Here is a 22,963-nt window from a genome sequence, read left to right as displayed (position 1 = left end):
CTGTTTTCCTCGTTGCAAGTCACGTCAGGTTTTAGAGTTTCTCATGCAACTGTTCACTACCATGTTCTTGCTCATGTTTTGTTTCGCTTACGTTAAGGTCTGCAAGCTCCTGTTCAGTTCCATGTTCATGTCTCTCGTCATAGTTTTAATTGTTAGTTTAGTTATTCCCCAGTTTAGGTTGTAGTTTAGTTTTCGCCTTTATTTCTTGTTCCTTCATTTTTCTATCAGGCTTGCTTTTTGTTTAAACTTCAGTTTTTCTCCCCCTTGTCTGCATTTGGGTCCGCTCCACAAACACAGACTGCTCAGCCGTGAGACTTTCTAGAAGTTTCTTTAGTTCTCTACCAGTTGCTCTTAGAGCTGAAGAAACCTTTTGGATAAGAGCTGAAACGTCTTCAAGAAACTGAAAGTCCAGATGCCTTTCTTTCTGAGCTTCTTAGACTACGATGACCTGGATGATTGAGAACCTTCACAGACATATTTTTAAATGAAAAGAACTTTTCAGTAAGCTGAACACATACAGTAATCATTGATGACACAGAAGAGTACTGATATAGCTAGTATTTTGGTCAATTTAGTTTTCTTGCAGTGACATTAACGCAACAGCAAATCCAACTTTACTTGTCATTCAGTACAAATTTCCATGCAGTGAAGGTGGAATGCCTGGTTATGTCTCGGTTGATTTGGTAAAACTGATTACTTCTGATGCATTCAAACTGTAAGAACACAGGGACTCAAATACAGAGCAAAGCAGATGAAAAAACAATTTTTTGGGAGGATGGAGGTGAGCGTGGAATCCAGGACCCTAAGATGAAACACTGGTGGAGGAATGATGACATATGGTAGCTGGTTGTTACAAAAGGAAGTTACAGAGGAAAAAAATGGAGGCTTTGTTAGTGCAGGAATAAATATGCACTTATGGATCTTAAGAGTGAACATCAGTCTATCAAAACTGTTGACTGGAGCAATTTGGCGAGGAGTGGATGGAAGCACAGGGGATAGAGATACTCCAGCTTGGTGATTTGTTGTCGAGGTCCAGGTGTCAGCTGATGAACTGTTGGAAACCGGAGCAAAGCTGTACCTAGAAGCTTTGCCCCCACACAAACGTGCACACACAAGGGAAAGGGGAGGGGAGCCAGGGAAACACACACAAAGCATCCCTGTAGGCATAGGAAGAATTTCACAAGCACGTGTTTTGTTTTGTTTTGTTTTCAGATATCACACAACACAACAAACAACAACCGAAAATGTCTACTCAGATCTCCTTATGCATCAAAATCACTAATTTATTTTAAACTTTGATCCTTATAAGCTTTCCCTTAACTCAATATCATCTGGTTTGTCCACGTGTTTGCTGAAATTTGTTGAATCATAAGTGACGTTGTCAAAAGTGATGCAGAATAATTAATCTACCAACAATTAATCCTCCTTTTTGGTGTCACAGTTCAATATTACTACATATACGATTTACATTCAAGCAGCTATCCTTGTTTTTGCAAATACATAAGGATATGAAAAAGTATCACCGCACTTCCTATTTGTGTACCTGGATAAAAAATATTTATATTATCATAAATATTACGTTTTTTTCTTTCTGTAAAGGACCTTTTAAATGTTCTTTTAATTTCATTGTCACGTCTATGCTTGTCAATACCTCACAGAGGAGCACACCTTTGTTAATTACCAGAGAAAATTCTACATCACTATGGTAGGATGATGGATCACGATATGCATCCCTCTAGGCAATTATTCCTTTGTAGCACATGTAATTAAGTAGGGAAATATAATGTAGCAAATTAATTAGGATTAATGGGGCTAATTTGAATGGACAGATTAAGTGCAGTGTTTTAATGCTCTCATATTTTACGTGTTTTTTTATGAAAGACATCTCAGTCCGATCGTCCTCACTGTCTCTCACGGCACATCAGTCTCTGGAGACTGAAGGTGACAGGAGAGAGATAGTGTCGTTGGCAACCTTGTAAGGAGCTTAATTTAATACTCACTTTTCTGTGAATTTCATAAGCACTGCACTACACTGTCACAGTTTGAGAATGGTATGCTGTGTGATGGCGGCACTTAGTATTTAGAATATCCTCTGGATTCCAACTTTATTTATTAATGAATGAATGAAAATTAATAAATAGCTACAAAATAAATAGGAATGCATTTCGGTACTTTTGGAGGTGAGTGAATCTGTAAGTCTCAATTGACAGTCAGCTCTTCAGAATAAACTCACAAATAAATGTCTTACTGAAAAAATGACTGCTCCTTACAAGCAACTTCTGCACTACATGTGATTTATATGTGTGTGATTGGGTGGATGACTGGATATGTAAAGCGCTTTGGGGTCCTTAGGGACTAGTAAAGCGCTATACAAATACAGGCCATTTACCATTATGTCTGAGATGATACTGTTTTATGGGCATGCTGCACCCATGTGTTGTTTGTCCATGTAGTGGAGGTTATTGTCATGCTGCCTGTGTGTCTATGTTGCAAACTGTCTAACACTCCTCTTGTTAGTTTGCAGATGCTCTGTCCTACAAATGACAGGCAGACACATGGGAGTGTGAATTAGAATTCACCTCTAATCACTCTCTAATTCACCTCTTGTCACTCTGGAGGCTCACTCACAGCACTGTTTCTGCCACATAAGCGCTTTGTAGGTGAATGCTGATGTGAGGATTTTGAGCAACCCCTATGTGTGCACACAATTACAGCTATAGACTGCAGGTTCATATTCACTCCGTCAAGCTGGCAAGAACAATTTTATTTGTATAACACATTTCATTCTAGATGGAGGTACGCTACATGCTGCGCAAAGCATGAGCCACCATGAAGACTGGGGCAAAAAACAATATAAACAGATATAAGCAGGTGATTTTATGAACTAAAGACCATCAGCGTTTACACTAGTATAATGAACAAAACTCGACAGTTAAAATCAGTGAAGTGAGGAAAAAATGAGCTATTCACACTCGTTGTGGTGAGCCACTATATGAGGTTAATAATAATATATTAATATTATACTTAATGCATTATATATTTTTTTTAAAATGACAATAAACATGATTTTCTAAATGAGCTTTTATGGTCTTTACATCCTCACAATCATGTTCAGTGATGCTTTTTATGACAGGGAAACATTTTTGTATTAATAATATTTAGCAGTAATTTCCACACTGTGTTCTACATTTAGATCATTTTGTTGCTCAGAGCTTCTGCAAAACTAGCATGCGTTCATTCAGCATAGTACACGATCGGATACTGGCCTTGTTTTAACATTTATTTAACCAGGAAACTAAACTGTGGGAGCATCCTGGATGGACATAAGCGACATAAACCTGGGATATTTTCTATGGAAGGAAGAACCTTCCATAGTCCCAGGAAGTGAACCCATGCAAGCACAGTAAGAACATTAAAATTCCACACAGACAGGATCAACTTGAGGCAACAGTGGTAGCCTCAGATCAACTGTGGTCCTAAATTATTCTCAGTGTTAGCAGTGTAAACCTGATCTGAGAGCTTTTGCTTGGTGTAGCTTTCACCATGTTCTATCCACTCATTTTCTTCTGTTTATAAAACTCAGTTTCAGGATGACTGGACCCTTTCCCGGTGACAATATGTTTTTTTTTAAACAATGTCTTTTTTATTAAGAGGTTTCCTTTTATACACATAAACATCAACATATATATTATACATATAAACAGAAAGAAAAGAGAAGGATTACAGATGATCTGTACATTAAGGTTAAGGAGTACATTTAAGCTGTAAAATGAGTTCAGAAATGTATCTTCGGCTGTGAAATAAAAGGAAAGAAAAAAAAAGGTAAAGAAAGAAAAAAGAGAGAAAAATATAAACAAATGTATAATATATCCCAAAGTAACATAATCCCTGCAAAACAATCCCATTCATTCCCACCCAGGTCACTGCCTGCACCTGCACACTGTAATTCCACACCTGACTTAAGAGAGTTTGCTGAAAAATTCTTATAGATTTTAAAAAGCATCAAGGAAGGGTCCCCACATGTTTTGAAATTTCCCAGTGGAGTTCTGAAGTGAGTGTCTTATTTTTTCCAGTTTTAGACAGGCCATGAGGTCATATAACCACTGTTTGTGAGTTGGGGGGGCAGCGTCCCGCCACCTCAGTAGGATTGCCCTCCTGGCCAACAGGGAACAGAATGATAATGCCTGTTTTTTAGAGGCCGGTAGAAGCACCTCATTCCCACTGATGCCAAACAGAGCAAGAAGGGGGCCGGGGGCCAGCGTCACATTGAGAATCCTGGACAGGGTACGAAAAACCTCTGACCAGAACTGAATGAGGTTGGGACAAGACCAGTACATGTGGACCAGTGAGGCTTCAGCAGTTTTGCATCTGTCACAATATGGAGTGATTTCAGGGTAGATACGGGATAATCTGGATTTTGAGAAATGGGCTCTATGCACCACTTTGAACTGGATTAAACAGTGGCTGGCACATAATGATGTTGTGTTGACATGTTTGAGTATAGAGGCCCATGTTTCGTCAGAGATTGTCATGTTTAAGTCTTCTTCCCACAGTGTCTTGAGCTTGGATGAAGAGGTATGTGTCAAATTTAACATTTTATTGTAAAGCAAGGAAATCAGCCCTCTATTGGTTGGATTGAGTTGTAGGATAGTTTCTAGTAGTGTAGGCTCTGGTGGAGGGCTTGAGCCTGAAGTCTGGGAACAAATAAAGTGCCTGACTTGCAAGTATCTGAAAAAGTGTGATGGTGGAAGAATATATTTATTAGCAAGTTGTTCAAATGATGCTAGTTTGTTGGCTATGAATAGGTCCTTAAAGCAAGTTATTCCACTTCTGTGCCACTCCGCAAACCCACCATCCTGGGTAGAAGGTTTAAAGAGATGGTTAGATGCAATGGGGCTGAGAAGGGAGAAGTCGCAAAGTTTAAAATATTTCCTAAACTGGCCCCATACTTTTATTGAGTGCACCACTACAGGGTTGGGAATGAAGTTGAATGAAGAGGATGAGAGTGGAGAACAAAGTGCAGCTGGTAAGGATATACTGTTGTCACTATGCAATTCCATAGTGACCCAGTCAGGACAACCACTCCGATTATGGTAAAAATACCAAAACACCAAACATCGTATGTTAGCAGCCCAATAATAAAAACGAAAGTTGGGAAGTGCAAACCCACCCTCAATTTTAGATTTTTGAAGATGCATCTTATTAAGCCTTGGGCTTTTACCCTGCCATAGATAAGATGAGATGACAGAGTCCAGTTTATTGAAAAAAGTGTTGGGAATGAAAATGGGTATGGCCTGGAAAAGGTATAAAAATATGGGTAGAATGGTCATTTTAATTGAATTGATACGTCCTACCAGAGACATAGAGAGTGGTGTCCAGTGGGTAAGGGACCGCTTCACTTGGTTCAGCAATGGACTCACATTTTCTGTGAAAAGGTTTTTATGTTTTTTTGTCACTGTGATTCCCAAATATGTAATTTTTTCCCTTTCAACTCTGAAGGGCAAGCAGGTGAAGTCTAACATACTTGCTTTGCTACTTAGCGGGAAGAGCTCACTTTCATTAAGGTTCAGTTTATACCCTGAAATCTGACCAAATTAACTAAGCAGATTCAATGCAGATGGTAGTGAGGCTAAGGGCTTAGAAATAAAGAGCAGGAGATCATCTGCATAGAGCGAGACCTTATGTTCTGTATTGTTTCTCCAAATGCCGTGTACCTCTTTGCAACTGCGGAACGCAATGGCAAGGGGTTCTATGGCCAGATCAAAAAGCAGGGGGCTGAGAGGACATCCCTGGCGTGTGCCTCTGTGAAGTTTGAAAGGTTTTGACAGTTGGAGGTTAGTTTGTATTGTAGCAGATGGTTGAGAATAGAGTAATTTAATCCATGAAGTAAATTTCGCTCCAAAGCCAAATCTATCAAGGACTGCAAAGAGATAATCGAACTCAACTCGATCAAAGACCTTTTCAGCGTCAAGCGAGACTACACATTCATCAGAGTCTGTAGAGCTGGAGTAGACTATGTTAAATAGCCTCCTTATGTTAAAATATGAATGACGACCTTTAATGAAGCCTGTCTGGTCTTTCGAAATAATTTTTGGAAGAACTATTTCTAGTCTACGGGCAAGTATCTTGGCTAATATTTTAGCGTCTGTGTTCAGTAGAGAAATGGGTCTATAGGAGGCGCATTCCAACAGATCTTTTCCTTTCTTTGTAATAAGTGTAATACAGGCTTCATAGAATGATCGAGGAAGAGATCCTTGTTCCTTGCAGTCCGTGACGGTTGCACTAAGCTGCGTGGACAGTAATGAAGAGAAGTGTTTGAAAAATTCTGATGGAAAGCCATCCGGGCCTGGACACTTACCAGAGTGCATTGAAGCTATAGCCAAGGAAACTTCTAACTGGGAGATGGGTTCATCCAGCCTTGTTTTAAGTTCTGGTGGAATTTCAGGAATGTCAAGTTTAGCTAAGAACCCATTAATTGCATTACAGTCAGTTTGGGACTCTGAGGTGTAAAGCTGTGAGTAAAAATCCCTGAACACTTCATTGATTTTTTTCGTGATCTGTGACTATGTTGCCATCTTGTTGTCGAATTTTAAGAATACTTTGCCTTGCCCTAGAACCTTTTAGAAGGCTCGCCAGTAATTTATCAGGTTTGTCACCATGCATATAAAATTTGGATTTGTCATGTAAGAGTAAACGTTCAGTCAAATACGTTGTGACTAGGTCAAGTCTTGTTTTAAGTTCTACACGCTTTTTAAATATTTCATGACTCTGTTTGAGAGCATACTGTTCATCAGTCTCCTTAATTTGTTGCATTAACTTATTCCTTTCATGGGTGGACTGTTTTTTAATTCTTGCCGAATAAGCAATAATCTGGCCTCTGATATACGCCTTAAAGGCATCCCATACGACAAGGCTGGAAGTCTCTGGGGAAGAGTTGGTGGCAAAGTAAAAACGTATCTCATCCTGGATAAACTTTACAAAATTTTCATCCGACAGGAGGGTTGAATTGAAACGCCATTGTGCAGCTTTAACAGGAGAATATGGAAGAGACAGAGTAAGAGGGGCGTGATCTGAAATAACTATGCTATGGTATATATGTTTTTTTTTAATTAAAAAAATATATATATCAGTATCTAAACCTTGTATCACTCAATTCAGGTGACCACTATAGACACATGGAGCCACTGTGGCTCAGGACATAGAGCGACGAGTGTCTATTCGGGAGAGTGGAAGAGCTCTCTACGTGTTGAAATATTCTCGCATAAGATACTGAACCTCAAACTGCCTCTGATACATTCATCAGTAACTGGGTGTGTGTGAATGTTTCACAAGGTTCTTAAAATGAAGTGCTATATGACCGTGTTTGTGACTGAGTGAATGAGGGCTTTGGTACTTTTATAGTGCTTTTCTACTCTGAACACTCAAAAGGCTTTTTACTAGTCTATTTAGTAATATACATAAACTAGGAACACAATTTAGACCATATGGTTTAATACTATGCCATCAAACCAGCTACAAACCTTAATGACACGGACACGGGAATTTTGTGGATTTCCTGCGGTGTTTCTCAGTTTTCTCTGAGTCCTGTGGATTGAGGAAAGGGCTGTCTGTAATCAACCCAAGTCCTGTTTTCCCTTTAAATTCTAATCCACAATGGGGTGACAGAATCCAATACTGACATTTATATATATAAATATAGAAGTTGGCTGTGATTCTTCTGCTGTTTCTACTTTTTGTGTTGGCGTGATGTGTATTGTCATGCTGGACAAAGCCACTGCCATCGGCAAGGGCTGTTGCCTTGGCAGGAGTTCATGTAGTGTGCATTTCGTTGCCAAGGCCTCACATCAGGTGGTAAAATGATATCAAAATGATCAATATTTATTTATTTCTCCTATCAGTGATTTTTATGGGTAATTTTATGGATTGTGTTCTGTATTTTGAGCATCTAATCTAAATATGTAAAAGTTCAACAAGGTGTTCCTAACAACTTAACAGACAAAAATACAGTATACAGATAGAGTTTAATGTGGTAAAAGCTTATGACTCTCAAAAGCATTAACAGGGGAGTTGCAACAATCATGGTGTTTTTGTAGGAGAATGAAACATTTTCAGAAATACACAGATGGGTGTAGGCAGGTCGCTGCAGTAACTCCAAGTTATTAGTCACCAAAGACTAATGCTGAACACATGAATTTGTTACCTTGAGATGGCAGACAGTAGGACAAACAGTGGGACAGGATGTGGTCTATTAGGGATCATTAGTGAGACTGTACTACATTATTGGCTAAGAGGCAGGTCACTATAACTACAATAAAAAATTAAAGTCGCAAGCAGTGATAATCATGTCTCACCTTTTTGCATGTGGAGATTTGTTGCTGAGTTTTTTAGAGCAAGCATTTTGGCCAGTCATGTGAAAATTTTAAGTCCTGTTAAACTAACATATTATGACTTTCTGTGTCCATTGTGTAACATTAGAGAACATTCAAGTATATTATATTACATATAGAACCTACAATGGATGAACAATGTCTGTGGCATCATCCTAATTTTCTTGTGCCACTAGATTGCAATATTACTGACATTGATCATGTAGATATCTCCAGGCTTGTAATTATGAAGCATGTACAGTTTGAGGCATACTGCTTAATGTACATCTAAGTTTTAAGAACTTCTTGTGCCTTGGTCACAATGCAGCCAAAAGCTTAGAATCTCAGAGCATTTGGCATCAAAAGGTCTTTATATGAAACAAAGATGATGTTGAGCCAATTAAATCTCTATGGGGAGTTTGCCAAAATACAATGACTGAAAATATTAATATTGCTCAAGGACTACTTTCAGTCTTGACACATCTGTAATTGAATTCCCTGTAGTGAAAAACTGCTGAGTGTCTAAATTTCAATATGGTGTACGATAAAGGAACAATGCTATATAGAAATTGTGAGAATTAAACTTGGAAATCGATTAAGCCTAATTTTAATGCCTGAAATATATCTGCATCCACCATGCCAAATGTCCTATTGTTTCAGTTTTACTATTTTTCCTCTAATGTTTAAAAAACCCCAAAACAAATTCTACTCCAATGCAGAAAATTCCCCTCAGGAAGTCAACTGTATTTTTGAAGTATTGTTATTTTTTAAGTCTCCATGTAAAGTCTCATCAAAATACATCTGATGTTTCACATGAGTCCTTCCACTTGTCGCCAAAAAAGTCATAAACACTGCAAAAAGAGAGTATTCTGAGGGTCAAAGGGGATATTTTATGCATGTTAAAGCAGGGCAGATGGAAATTTTAGCAAGTAAATTATTTTTCTGACAGTCATTGTGAACACTGCTGGTGCTCAGAGCTGACAGAACTGCTCTCAAAAAGTCATATCCAGTAAAGTGATACGTGGGAGTCCATAAATTTGCCATGTTTTGCATTATTTTCCAGATATGCCATAGAGCTATTTAATAGGGACAACAAAAGAGCATAAGAAAATCAATGAATATAGAAAAACATGTTTTAAGAAGATCCAAACAGAGGAGGAACACCAAAAATGAATCAAATAGTAGATATGGAATAGAATAAGCCTTAAAATTTACTGGATTAATGAAATGCATGCAATGCCTTATTATATACTTTTCAAAATAGGATTTATGTTTTTGAGTCTCAATCTCCTTTTGTTTCTTTAATTCAATTATCTGCATTACTGTCTCTTTCTCTGTCCGTGCTCCCTTTCTTCAATCTGTTGAAATACAAAGCTTGACTAATATGGATGTTTTAGAGTACAGGTCATATGTGCTTGTCAGCATCTACCACATGCTCGGTGTCCCCCTTGAAAAATTAAAATGGTAACTTTGCTAGCTTGCTCTATGCTGTACACAAATCAACAACATGCCCGCCTGTTGTGGAAGAGGCAACCTATCACTCACCCTGGGTCTGTTTGATACCAAAACAAAGATATGAGGCATTGAATGCTGTCTGAAAATTTGCAGATTTACAGTTTGGACTGGTGGGTTGTCAAATACAATAGTTACAATAATCCAAAGAAATTTATGTAACAGGAGATTACTGTGACATTTTACATATACAGTGCAAGTGTACTAGGATAATGCAATATTAAAATGTATCTTGACCACATAAATATATATATGTATATTTATATATATATATATATATATATATTTATATATATATATAGTGATTAGTGATAGTGATTATAAATTGCTCATAGGTGTGAATATGAATGGTTGACTGTCTCTCTGCATTTGCCCTGCAACATGCTGGCGAACTCACCCCATGGTAGCTGGGATAGACTCCGGGATATTTCCTTAGATGCTATAATGCTATAATGAAGAGGTTTTGCTATTATGATTGGCAGTGGCGGTCCTAGCCTGTTTGGCGCCCTGGGCGAACACTCCCTCTGGTGCCCTCCCCCACACACACACACACACACACAAACAAAACATATTAAGGATTGTACATTAACATAATGCTGTTGTACACACACACACACACACATATGAATAGAGAGAGAGTATGCATAGTATGCAAACGGCTACCAAACAGCCATCATGATTCGTCATACAATGAGAACAGGACAAATCAACAACTGACAATGACTAATTAATATTAAAATCTGTAACATAATGTATTGTTTGGAGTTTAGTCTGTTACTGTTACTATTTTTACCATTTCTTCTTGGAGCAACTGTAACCCACATAATTTCCTTAGGGATTAATAAAGTATTCTGATTCTGATTCTTCAGGATGACCTGCCATTATCCAATGACACATCTGCTTACCTGCATCGTTTGCTCGTTTCTCCTCCTCTTCTTTTCTCTTTTTTCTAAACTGAGCACCTGATGGCTTTTAACTTTTCTTGTCCATCTTCCATTGGTTTTAATTTTGCACTCCAGTATGAACACCCATCACCCAACTCGAGGATCACCACAACATAACCTAACAGACCTACACCTTAGTTCACAGATTCACTTTGTCTAAGGTGCATTTCTGAGATTTCACACAACCCAGGATTCAAATCATGAATACATAATGGGCTTGGATTTACAACATTATGAATGAAATGTGCTCTATTTGGAAGCAGCCCCCCCCCTTTCGACGGGTTGTGTGTGAGACTTTAAATCATCAAACTGTAAATTATACATTTTCAATTGTTATTGATCCCTTTACCCCGAGTCCTAAAGTGTATATTTATTTTCTTACTCCTCTTATATTTATTGTTTGTTTACTTGCACTGCTGTAACTGGAACCTCGTCGTCTCGTCTCTCTATATACTGGACTGTATGTAGCGGAGATGACAATAAAGTTTACTTTGACTTCAGCAGCAAGCAGGCGCACCGAGGGCTCTCGCGCTCACTTTTTGTGTACAGAATTACAAAAAAACATCGGTGCAAATTATAAGTCTGTATCATGATGTCTGGTGTTTTCGTGTTTGTTGTTTTGTTTTTATTTTGTTTTATTTTGCGAGTTGGTTATTAGATGCTGCTCCAGCCACCAGAGAATCCCCGCCGCCCCGCCCTCTCCTCCCTGTGCCGCAAGCAGCAGGCGCACCTCGCAAACGGAGGGCGCCCTTACTCCCAGCAAATGGGCGATAGAAAACCGATTGGTGCCTATGCCATTCCCAGTATGCACTGGCTGACATCGGGGCAGCATGAGTACGAGCATTTTTTTTTTTTGCCGATGCCCGTGATGCCGCCCCCACCACGATGCCGCCCCGGGCAACCGCCCGTGTCACCCGTATCTAAAACCGCTACTGATGATTGGTTCTTACACTAAGTAATTTGTGGTGTCCCCCAGGGACCCCAATTTGTAGTCATGAATCTTAAATATAGGTACATGATATAAAATATAGGTAGGAAAGCTCAAGACAAAATTGTTTTCAACAAAATCTTTAAGCTTCATAGAAACTTTCATTGTCAGGTCCTAAAACAGAACGCAAAGCTTGTTTTTTGCCTACAATGACACGACACTGCACAAACATGAATGAAACATAACAGGGTAAATGATGATGAGTGTTAGACACACTTGACTGTCTTTCTATCAGGAGAGAGGGGAGGGGGATAAATTATTCCCTCTGAAGCTGAGTACACCATAACAGACAGAAGAGGAGAAAGTTAATTGGCTGTCTCCTGGTGAACTGGGATCTCTATTCACTTTAACATGCAAAAGAACCACTAATTATAGGACACAATGCACTGCTATCTCCTGGCTCAGTGCATACTTCTCAGGTCAGACAATCAGATGTTCTCTGTAAAATCAAAGCAAAACACATCATGGAGGAGAGGCTGTAATTAGCCTTCACTCTCCAGTGACATGAAAGGCTACATGCTTGAAAATATGCAAGAAGATACGATGGAATGGAAAGCTAGCAACCCTGTCTCCTGAAATTTGCATTCATATATATATTTGATCACTTCATTAAGTATACTTCCAAGTATTGGTTAAACATCTTGCCTTCAGAACTACCTTAATTCTTCATGGCATAGCTTCAACAAGGCACTGGAAACATTCTTGACATAAATCCCCAATTGCTTCTGGATTGAGTCTATTTGAGTACAGTGAAGGATCTGTATGTTCAAGAACCCAGTCTGAGATGATTTAAGCTTAATAATATGGTGTGTTATCCTGAGCAGCCATCAGGAGATGGGTACAGTGTGATGATAAACGGATGGACATGGTCAGCCACAATTTGCTGGGCTGTAGTGTTACATGACCAACAGCAGCCTGAACCATTCATACTAGACATGAGTGATCCATTCTTGCTTGTTGCTTATGCCAAATTCTGATCATGCCATCTGAATGTCACAGCTTCCTATTAGCTTGAATTGGTTGAATTCTGCTGCTTTTTTAGAGCATTCTCTGTCAACTTTAGAGATGGGATTTAGAGATTAGAGATTTAATGGGAAAATCCCACTATTAGAAGTTTCTGAAATACGCAGAAAAACATAATACACTGTGGAGAGGCAGGTCATCCATCACAGGGTACATATATGAATAGTTATCATAAAGCCAATTTTATTTTATTTTGGCTGCCCCTCTATTCTCAAGGGGTTACCACAGATGGAAGCTCTGCATATTGGATTTGGCAAAGCAAACCCTAGGGAATTTATGTCTTCTCTCTGGGTCGAATGAGGTGCTTTCACTTGTTTGGCAAGTGTATGACTATAGAGTCATTACATATGATTAGCATTCAGATCTCAAAATTTGTCCCTGATAAACTTCATAAACACATCAATATGTTTTATCTAAGATTGTATACATTGTTATTTTTTTCATTTAATGCATTAAAAAAATAATCTAATAATGTAAAATAACCTCTATTTGAGGTTGGAGAACAAGCTGTTAAGTGAATGTTTATTGATTTAATACATCCATCTATTGGGGGCGATCGTGGCTCAAGAGTTGGCAGTTCGTCTTGTAATCAGAAGGTTGCCGGTTTGAGCCCCGGCTCCCACAGTCTCGGTCGTTGTGTCCTTAGGCAAGACACTTCACCCTTTGCTTACTGGTGGTAGTCAGAGGGCCCGGTGGCGCCAGTGTCCAGCAGCCTCGCCTGTGTCAGTGCGCCCCAGGGCAGCTGTGGCTACAATGTAGCTTGCCATCACCAGTGTGTGAAAGTGTGTGTGAATGGGTGGATGACTGAATGTAGTGTAAAGCGCTTTGGGGTCCTTAGGGACTAAGTAAAGCGCTAATACAGGACATTTACCATTTATTACACAGCATTATTCATCTGGATTCATTCAGACACCTCTGAATGAAATTCCACTACTATCCTGTTTAGTTCTGTTTTCAGTGTACAACATGCAACGAAATATGCAGTAAGAGCTATGATAAGAAATAGTCTATGCTCTAACTGAGTCGAAATTTCTTCAATAGCCAAAAAAGAAGGGAACTACAGATTGCTATTGTCACATTGTTACAGCATAAATGATTGTGAAATGCACTTCTACCCAACGTCAGCCTAGGAAAAAAGAGCCATGTAGGTTGTGCACCCTTCTAGTGTAAGAGCCTTGTCTCATTTATTTTGATGGTTGGACTTTTAATCCCTCAGTTAAACACAGTAATTGCATTCACTCTCTATGCGAAGCCAATCTGACCCCTGATTCCTGGCATCATATGCACTATAGAAAATATAACATGATTTGGCACCTGGGTTTGGACCCCTGATGCAAGTCCAGTCTTAGTAAAATTACAGTCTTCAGCTGCATGAGTCGACTTCAAATGTCAGCAATTCATGGGCTCGCGGAGAGGGTTGGGTGAGTGCAGAGTTAAATGTCAAGTAATGCTTTTTAAACTAATTGCCTTCAATGTCTTTGGAGAAGCCTCTGTGGGCTGGGGCTGATTAGAAAAGGCAGTTTCATGTATCTTACCACCTGATGAGTAGAAGGATATTGTTGCACTCTCAAAAAAAGACTTACTAGTCTTACAAGTTCGTTGCTGTAAAAACTTAAGGATGTTCATTTTGTGTTACTACACAGTCATTTTAATAACTACTAAAGTTTGTTGCAAAGTATTTTTTTCCACAGTGGGGCTTAAATCATTTGTGTCACACACTCTGCAACACAACATTTCTGCATGACTTCACTGGTAATTTACACTTATTTGTACAATGACACATGTAGTGCTTCAATATGGCACAGTATATGTATAACAGAAAGAGATCAGTGCTCCCAGCAGAGCGATAAATGTTGTATTGCCTTTTAATAGTCTACAGTAGGGGCACCCTGTAGTGTTTTATAGACAAGCTAAGATTTATATTAATGTTTGTTTAATGTACTTCTAAATTGTATTTAAGTGATGAAATTGTTGAGTTTTGGTGTCAGGGTTGACTCTTTAAATTCTTATCATATAGTCTGGTGTTTGCTCTATAAAAATCGATTTGCTTGGCAGTCAAAGATTATTAAAACAAATCAATAATAACATTTATTTTGAATTTTAAAAGTTAAGATTTGTTTTCAAGTTTAATCTATTATTTATTTTTGCTCAAATAACATGTCCTTACTGGGGTAGCACCACCACAGAAAAGAAAGGAGAGCGCTAAGAGGGTTAATGAAAAGCTGGCATGGCCTAGCACACCGAGACAGATGAAGAAAGATGCAGTGTATTTATTGTATTGATTATCTATTGTATCCATTAATGGCTTTTGTATCTATTTTGTGGTAAAAATAATTACTAATGAAAAAACAATTAAGTCACTAGGTCATTTTTCAAGTTAGAAGAATTATTTTACAAAAAATGCTTTCTGTAGTGATTTTTGATGTTAAATGAAACAAAGAGTAAAAACTAATATGACTAAATGACTTTTAAATGAAACAAGATTTCACATCTATGTCTTTGCCATTGTACCTGAATAACTTTGCATTGTCTAAAATTATAGAAAGAAGCTTAAATTTGTATGTTAGTAACTACCCTACTAGAGTAAAAGTGTGAGCTTTGTGTCCCTTTTGTTTTAAACAGTACAAAAACAGGGCTGGAAGTCAGTCACTGCTTAAATATGTCTAAATAATATTTTTCCTTAGCTGTCATGTTTTTCTTTTTTTCAAATACAATCCAGGGGCCCATTTATCTGATCACAGGCATGTTGTCATCTTTGAATGAGTTCAATTTAAGATAAGCCAATGATGAATCAGATGTATGTGAAGTTTTGATCAGACAGCTCACTATCAGGTAGTTCCTAGAGCGGTTCACTTAATGTGACACTTGCTTTTGGGCTCTCCTAATATATGGTCTTTTGAGGATCAATTGTGAGGCCAAGGTTTTGTGAACAATCAGAAAAAAAATAACTGAAATTATATCTTCCCTAGGCTAGCTACTAATATGCCACAATACACAAGTTTTCATTGGCTGTGTGTAACAAAAACATAGCAAAATATAAGCAGTTTTAAAATTAAGAGCTGACAGACGTCTTAGGCGCTTTTAAACAGCAGAGCCTGTGACTGGACATATGAATACTGAGAATTCAAATACAGTGTTTCATTATATGCGCAGACATTGATAGTGTTTTTTATAAGCTCATGCTATGAGCTCAAACTATTTTTTGTTAGCTAGCTTCACATTAAAAAAAATAATGAATTTGAATTTTGATAATACATAGGTCATATTTGCAAATGAAAACCACTACATGGCTTTTCTGATGTCATTTAAGGTGAGTGTTTCTTGTGAATGGAAAATTACTCACTAATTAGACAGTCATAAAAGTGCAGAGCTGCAGTCTGTTTTGGTTTCTTACATCGATCTGATATGAATACCAATTCAGGGCCTGAGATGCAAATTTAAACTGCTTTGAAATACAAGAGATTGCTTTTTCATCTGGCCATCTTCTTCTCAATAGAGGAAATGATTTATTTTTGCGCAAATAAATTCATTCAATGAGAGCTTAATTAAGCAGTGATTCATGATTTGGGCTAAGCCCAACTCTCCCAAGCTTTCAGAAGAATCTCATTTTCTCGAATAACATTGATTCTTTTTTTCTTTCTTCAAAAACCCCTCCCCTTTCACTCAACTGATTAGATTACTTCACATCTGACTCATGATTTTGTGCATTCAGTGAATACAGAAATTCAGTGTAATGAGTGGATATTTTTAAAAAGTCTATCAACTGTACTAACAGCCTAATAACAGAAGTACAACTTAGTGTTTAGTGCTTAGCGCAAAACATTTCACTCGTCCACCCTCAAATACAGAAATACAATAACTTATATGGAACGGCATTTAGGAAACTATTAAAACAAAATGAACAAATAGTCCCTCATTTTGTGTGTCTTACTGTGTTCTTGCCTGTTTAACTCCACAGTGCTTTCCCCTCTGTACGTCATTATTTGAATTTTTCTTTTGCTCTGTTTCTGGAATTTGCATTCTTGACTGTTCAAGAATGCAAACTCCAGAAACATCTCATTAAGCGAGGTGGCACTCACCTCACGTAATGACACTAATGGTATACATATTCCAGTGCTTTGTATTTGTGTCAGTTATATGAAAATAAACTTGATTTGGTTAGAGGCTGAAAATGTGGCAAAAAAGATTTACCCTAACTCCGAAAGATTTGTACTAGGACAAGTAAGACATTTAGACTGTAAGCAATGGGCAACTGCTTGGCACGATATACACAAATTACACAGTGTATCTCACATTTAACTACCATTAAAACATCAGACAGCATACAGTACAACATAGTAATATTTCAAAAATAAAAACTTAGAATTGTTAGCTGGCTGGAGCAAGTCTGTAACCACACAGAGCCATTTACATGTAACAGATGGAAATAGAAGGAGTGGGCTTTGGCATGTGGGATTGTTACTCAAGGCAACGCCCTGTCATAGTCCACCTCTGCTTTGTTTGCTCTAACTCTCTATGAGTCTAGGATGGGACGCAGGCAGGGTGGAGCCGGGTGCCTCTCTCATGAGCTCTTTCCTACATAGAGAGTAATCTGAACCTAATTTTTAAAATTTGTATTTATCATTTATTCAGTCCACTCTTTGTGTGGTAACAACCACAATAGCTCAATCGAAGGGTGAGATGCACATTTCAGTTTTTGTGTTAGATCTTTGTTGGATTTTTTCCCCTATTTCTTAAGGACATCAATTACAGATTCTGTTTATCTGCTGCAAATATCAAGTCCCTCACTTCTACTTGTGTCCTTCTTTTGTCCCAATTTATCATTTTAAACAAAACACCATGCTCACCAAGTTGGTACAAAATACCATTGTATGCCTGTCAAACTCTGTTACTAGCAGCATGTCACAAAAAACATCATTTGTTCCGAGTTCTTTCACTGAATCTACCAAAAATGCCAAAGATAACAAAGTGCCTAAATCATTTATTTGCTAAATTGTTTGATATATGTAGACACAAGCGATATGCACTGGTTCATCCCTTAAGTTAGGTGCCTTTTTATCCTTGAATGATTCATAGGTCATTGTTAGGTGCCTTAAAAACACACACACAAAACTTTCCTCTGCCAGATACTCAGATGGAAGGACTTAAATGGACTGAAAATAAGAAAAAGCATCCAATGTCCAAAGAAGAACTTTAACAAATTCAGAAAGTCTAGAGAACTATTGCTCAAGGTCAGTTTAAAAAATATAAGAAAGTCTGGTTCCTTGGAAGCAAAAGAAATGAGGGGTGGCTAATGACTTTTGAATAGCACTACATATCCGATTACTTCAGGCAAGCAGAATTCAACTTCTAGAGCAGAGTCTCATGCGAGAGCATGACTCCCTTGCAGCACTCACCAAGCAGACACTTTTACGCGGATGATGCCTGCTTTTTTTGCTTGGCTTTTCAGTTCTATGAGTGTAGGCTAAATTTATGTGCAAGGAATTTAGTGTGGCACTGAATAACAGCGCTTGTGAAATGATTTTATTTGCTTGTGATTGTGCTTTGTTTTGCGAGTTGCTTTTGATACAAATGCGCTGCAATAATTTCACAAAACAAAATGCAAGAGAAAACACCAAGCTCAGCCAGGATCACAAGAGGAAGGCGGTAATTCAGAGGTCATTACCGGAGTGTGCAAAAACAATAAAGCACAGTAGGATTTGGGAGACTCTCTCTATTCACCTGTTGGTGAAAAGCCAGTCCAGCACCAAGTGCTCTGAAAGTCAATCTTTCACTGTTAACCTCCTCTGCAGCCACCATCCAATCTGTGACTCTCAACAATGTACAATCTGCTCTCCAAAACAAAAGCTCAAACAATGAATCCTGTGCCCAGGGTTTAATATTACAGAGGGCTTCAAGGCCATTTTGATATTTCTGTCACATTACATTGTGTTAAAGTTCAAATGTGACTTTGGTAACCATGACTGTTTTAAACAACTCTGGGTATAAAAGGTGGCCAGAGCAGGTCTTGGTATAAAAACAAAGTCTAGCCATAGATTGTTATAAAGTGAGAAAGAAAACAAAAGGATTGATATATCTTGATATGTTTCTTGCTGGCAGGTGATAAAGGTAGAAGGCATGTAGGGTTATGTAAGTATGAATAATAGTAAGCAATGGCGGGCCGAAATATCTCAGTGTTGGGTGTGTATACTCTCTGCAGGGTGTAGTCTGACAAAAATGGATTGTATGGTTAAAATAAGCTTAATTTTTCCTATTTTAAGAAGTGACACTTTGCCTCTCTGCTTAAGCTTAGTATTTTATGGATCGTCTCATTAATCAACTTTATATTTATGTAATAGAAGCACTTGATTGGACTTGTGTTGGACATTAAAATGCTCAGATGTGAAAAACTGAAAAACTTTGATTTCACCATCCAAAGTGAGAAATGATGATTCAATTAAACAAAATTTGTTAATTTTTAACTGGATGTCTCTACTAGAAATTTTGCACAACAACTTATTATTAATTTTTAAGCAACATGTCTAATTCTAGGCTTAGTCAGATTAATCATTAATCAATATCAGTTGTTTCTTCTCTGTGACATCTTCTGTCATAAACAATGATTTTTCATCATTCTGGGGTCCGTTCTTCGTACCTCGCTAAGTAAGTTAGCTGGATTTGATTGTTGACGATTTCGCGTGATCTTGGATGGTTCGGTTCTCCGAAGCTCATCCGGGACTTGCTGTCATAGCAACAGATCCGTAAGCGTAAACCTGCTTGGGAGCAGGCTTACTTTATGTAAACAGGATTAGATCGCGGCCACTCAGGTATGTCCACTTCATTTATACAAAAGCAACAGCGATATTTTTCCATAAATAAATATTATCAATGTAACTAAAGATAATGCAGTATTTGATTCTTTTATTGATTTCATACATATACATACAGGTCATTTCCTAAAAAAAGGGAAATGTACTATTAATCATTCTATTTCATGTATTTGATTATTTCAGATGTAATTCATATTTTAGAGTAGTAATAGTAAATTACTTCGTGTAATCAAGATGAGAGACCACGGCTATAAAAGGGAAGGTGGATTTGGGAAGTCTGTCGCAGCCATGTCCTGTCCGTTTGTACGCGAGCAACCCATTGCGGAAGGTGCAAGATTGATAAGGAGAGCATTCAACCCTAGGGCCAGCTCCTCTGCCGGGGTGTGACGAGGGTGCAGGACCACCACCTGTCTTTTTTTGCTCTGCCCTTTTCTTGGTTGCTGTTATAAACAAACAAACAGATTATTTCAGGGTCTCTTTTCAAGAGACTAAAAGCAATATAAGTGATAAATATTACCATTCTGTAGAATATTCTTATATTTCACTTTTACTTGTTCCCATGTTCTAGTGGGTCCTGTTGTGGCTCTAATGTGAAAGAGGATATAATGTAATATAATATAATGTGATATAATATAATATAATAAATTACTTACGAGTTTAATTTGTCAGCAACTTTCTGCCAGCCCTCTCTCCTTGCTTTTGCAGCCTTTGCAGTGTTCCCTTGCGTTTTAATTAAACTCTGAAACTCCTGAAATCCCTCAATCAAGAGTTCTTGCTCTGCTGCCGAAAAATACTGAGCGCGCTCCTTCGACATTTTCGCCGACCAATCAAAGGGTTGCCGATCAATGTTTCTACTATCGATGTGTAGCCCCTTTTAAGCCACCCAGTGATCTCACATTACTTCAGCCAGCTGTACTAATTGTCAACAACAGGTGTGTTCGGAGAACCGGAATAGCGAGCTCAAAGTTGGCGCGAGGATTTGATCTTGGATGTGTCATTTGATCTTGGATGTAGTAAGCGAGGTACGAAGAACGGACCCCTGTTTGTTGCTTCTATTTGTTGCTGTTGCTTTTATTAATCTGTGCTTGTCTGCAATGGATCTTTTTTTAAGATAACTTTAAATGACTTAAAGAAAATGGATGGATGGTTTCAAATCCAAAATATGGTCAACGGTGAAAAGGTGCATGTCTTGGCACGTACTTTTTGGACGTCCAGTACTAGTTATCATTTTTAAAGTAAAGTAAAAATGAATCTATACTGTAATAGCTATATGTATACTCAAGCATTTTAAATATTAAATATTTAAATTATTACATTTTATATATTATTTTAATTAATTTCAGCCTAATTCTTTTTTACAGTCATTATCTGTTATAGAGCTCTATGGTTTGTTCCACTTTAAAAGGTTTATTGATATGTATATACGGCAACTTTATACTTAGTTTTAATTAAAGTATTTGAGATTTAGATCCAGCTTTCTTCTTTCATTTTTAAAAAGTAAATCCCTTCATATTGTTAAAAGGAATAGTATTTTAGCATAATTGAAATAAATGAAGAGTACTTTGTATTCCGATCTCATGTACTCTTAATCACTCTCCTCGGCAGAGCATTGTAGCATAATTTCCTGTTTTGGATGAGACTTGTGGAGTGCCAGTGTTGTCCAGGCCAAGGCAATCTGCATACTGGAAAGCTTTGAGAAAGCATATTTGGCTGCCACAGAAAGGTCTTCATGATAAATTTAGTAATGAAGATCAATCACATCTTAGTACAAAACCTGCCACCTGAGAGATCAATGGTAAATGGAGCTGACACGGAGTTACTCTTCAAATTCATTCATAGTACTAGAGAAAGAGCACCGTCTTTGCACCCTTTGAGACAGAGACATTTTTTAATGAATTATTTAAAAATGGATGATACCCCTGTCTAAAAACAATGCTTGGCAGAAAGGCGATAATTGCAGTAATCGCGGTTTGGTCTGATGGTATTCTACATTTCTAAGATTACAAAGCATAACCATGACAGCACTTCATCAGAGTCTTTCCTTACAAAAACAATGTAAAAAGTGAATCAGAATCAAATAACAAACCATGTAATGAGCTCCAATTATTAAAATGTATGTAAATGTACCATTAGTATTTACAAAGCTGTAAAAAGCTATAAATACATATGTATAAAATAACAAAAACTATTACTTTGTTTCTTTTTTTAATGTAATTAGTCTCTATGAGCCATAGTTCAATGTTATAAACTGTAAACTTGCTATGAGTGATCTTTGGGGTCAGTATGAATATCAGTATAGTTATATATTCCATATATATCTCACAAAGTGACATTCAACCATACTGCTGCAGTTTGTAGCAAAGAAGGGTTCAAAATGTCAACATGTTCATGGGCGCCAAGCTGGTAAATATAAGCCAGCTATGAGAGAGATGCACTTGAGATGAACTGGAAAGTAGAGCAGAGCTGAGTCACTTAGATAATAAAGTAATGATAAACCATTTTCATGCTTAGTCAACACTTAAAGCCATTTTCTCCCACAAAAACACAAACATTTGCTGTTTTCCTGCCTAGAATATGAAGATTTCATATTTTCTATGTATTTTATGATTGTAAACTGAACAGACGTGAGGTTTTAAATGTGTTGGTGGAATGAAGCTAAATCTCCTCCTGATAACATTCACCATTTTCCAACAACTGATGGTTGAAAGTTCACAAAGCCAAGAAGTGGATCTTTGAATTTAAGCCTTGTGCCTATAACATAGTGATGTGCTAGAAGTAGCATCATTTTGGCCTGCTATGTTTCACCATTTTGGATTTTGTACTACTTACACAAGTATGTAAACATCTATGTTTGTTGGGAGAACAACTTCTTCTCTCTTCTTTAAACAGCCTCTCAGTAAAAAGTCAGAAAGAGCAAAAGCACGTAAGTTTCATAGCTAAAGGTATGCAGCTTTATGCTGTAGTGGAGGTTGCCAATTTTCAGCATATGAGTTAGCACTCATGCCACGGTATAATATCCCCTTCCGCTGACACTTCAGTAACATCGTAATTCCCAGACTTTATGAAGAGACATGATTAGGAATTGTCAAAGAGTTGTCCAAAACACATACACAGCTCTTACTACTATCAGTGGCTCTACAGTTCCACTAAACTGTGATTACTCATTACATTACTTCAGAGAGTGAGATGAAATGTGTTGTTTTGCAGACCCGCCCTCTTTATAAGCCATACCACTTTACATGTCAAGTAAGGCTCTTTCTGAATCACTGACAGAAGCAGTGACAGAATGGAAACTGGAGAGGAGCACCAGCACATTTCCTG

The sequence above is a fragment of the Neolamprologus brichardi genome, chromosome 6 (genome assembly GCF_056152115.1).
Source record: "Neolamprologus brichardi isolate AB-2024 chromosome 6, ASM5615211v1, whole genome shotgun sequence".
Classification (NCBI taxonomy): Eukaryota; Metazoa; Chordata; class Actinopteri; order Cichliformes; family Cichlidae; genus Neolamprologus; species Neolamprologus brichardi.
This window is presented reverse-complemented; position numbering follows the sequence as displayed.